Source organism: Sus scrofa, chromosome Y (genome assembly GCF_054392235.1).
Source record: "Sus scrofa isolate SSC_HxYL_T2T_F1_AM1 chromosome Y, Sscrofa_HxYL_maternal_Yorkshire_Landrace_v2.0, whole genome shotgun sequence".
In the NCBI taxonomy this organism is placed as follows: Eukaryota; Metazoa; Chordata; class Mammalia; order Artiodactyla; family Suidae; genus Sus; species Sus scrofa.
This window is the reverse complement of record NC_139402.1, coordinates 19,620,454-19,622,776: the sequence shown is the minus strand read 5'-3', so window position 1 is coordinate 19,622,776 and position 2,323 is coordinate 19,620,454.

Genomic DNA, 2,323 nt, shown 5'->3' with positions numbered 1-2,323 from the left:
AGTAAGGTGGGATCTGAGCCGCATCTGTGACCTACACCACAGCTCATGGCAACACTGGATCCTTAACCCACTGAGAGATGCCAAGTGTCAAACCCATGTCCTCATGGATGCTACTCAGGTTTGTTACCCACTGAGTCATGACTGGAACTCCTTAGTCTCTTAATGACACTTTTTTTTCCCCTGTGATGTCCAGAGTAACCTCTCCTTTTTTACTTCTAATTGTATTGATGTGAGTCTTCTCAACTCCTTTATTTTCTTGATTAGTCTTACCAGAAGTTTATCAATTTTGGTAATATTTTCAAAGAACTAGCTTTTCGTTTCATTGATCTTTTCTATTGTTTTCTTTATCTCTGTTTCCTTTGGGTTTTATTTGTTCTTTCTCTGGTTGCGTTAAGTTCAGTTTAAAATGTTGACTTAGGCTTTTTCTTGTTTCCTAAGCTAAGCTTGTATGGCTATAAACTTCCTTCTTAGAACTGCTTTTTATGTGTCTCATAGCTTTTGTTTATCCTGTTTTCATTATTATTTTTATCCAGGTAATTTTTTATTTCCTCTTTCATTTCTTCAGTGATGTAGCATATTGCTTCACAGCCACATTTTATTTCTTTGTTTTGTCGTTTTAGGGCTGCACCTGCAGCACATGGAGATTCCCAGGTTAAGATTAGGGGTCCAAACACAGCTGCAGTTCCTGGCCTATACCACACCCACAGCAACACCAGATCCAAGCCCTGTCTGTGACCTATACCACAGCCAAAATGATGTGGACACTTACTCTACTGAATGAGGCCAGAGATCAAACCTTCATCTTCATGGATACTAATCAGATATGCTTCTGCTAAGCCATGATGGGAACTTAATGCATTTTTTTGTTTTTGTTTGTGGGTTTTTTTTTTTTTGTGGTTGAATGATTTCTAATCCCATAGTGTTGTGGTCAGAAAGGGGTACATAAACTGATTTCAATGTCCTTAATATCATCCAGGCTTGTTTTGTGGCCCAAGACATGATATATTCTGGAGAATATTGCAATTGAGAATAAAGTGTATCCTGCTGCTTTTGGATAAAGTGTTCTATAAATGTCAGTTAAGTCCATCTGGTATCATGTATTTTTACATGCCTGTTTCCTTATTGTTCTTCTCTTTGGAAGACCTGTCCACTGCTGTAAGTGTGGTGTTAAATTCCCTTGATGTTATTGTATTACTGTTTATTCCTCCCTTATGGCTGTACCATTTACCTTATATACCTAAACTGTTGTATTTTCTTAGATTGATCATTAGGTAGTATCCATCTCTGTCTCTTGTAACAGTCTTTAATTATTCATAATAATACTAGTTATTATTATTATTAGGGCCATACCTGTGGCATATGAAAATTCCCAGGCTAGGAGTTAAATCAGAGCAGCAGTTTCTGCCTATTTGAGAACCACAGCCATATTGGATCTGAGCCACACCTGTAACCTATGGCACAGCTGGCCACAATCCCAGATCCTTAACCCACTAAATGAGGCCAGGTATCCAATCCAAATCCTCACAGACACTGTCTTGCATTCTTAACCCACTGAGCCACAAAGGAATGCGAGTAGTCTTTATTCTAAATGTATTTTGCCTGACATGACTATTGCTACTCTAGCTTTCGTTTTTTTCCCCAACTGTATAGAATAACTTTGCCCATCCCCCAACTTTTAGTCTGTACCTGTCCCTAGATCTGACATACATCTCTTGTAGACAGAATATATATAGGTTATGTTTTCATATCCATTCAGCCAGGGCATGTCTTTTAGTTGAAGCATTTAATATATTTACACTTAATATAATTATCAACATACACGTTCTTATTATCATTTTGTTAGTTATTTTGGATTTGTTTTTGTAGGTCTTTGTTTTTTCCATTCCCTTTTTTTTTCCCCTTTCTTCTTGTGATTCAATGACTATTTTTCATGTTGTTTTTGGAGTGCTTTTCTTTTTGTTTGAAGTATAGGGATTTTTTTTTTTTTTTGTGGTTTCCATGAGGTTTTGGTATATGAGAACATAAATATATATACATACACAAGATTGTTTTCAGTTATTATTCTCTTAACTTCAATTATATTTCCAATATCCTGCAATTATACTCTTTCCTCTTAAATTGCTATTTTGATTTCCTATTTGTATGTGGGTGATTGTCTGCTTCACCATCCATTTCCACTTATTGGTGATTTTTCTCATTTCTAATTTACTTTCTTTTCTAGTTGTGGCCTTTTCTTTTCCTCCTAGAGAAGTTCTTATAGCATTTATAATAAAGGTGGTTTGATGGTGCTGAATTCTTACTTTGGCTTATCTGTAATGGTTTT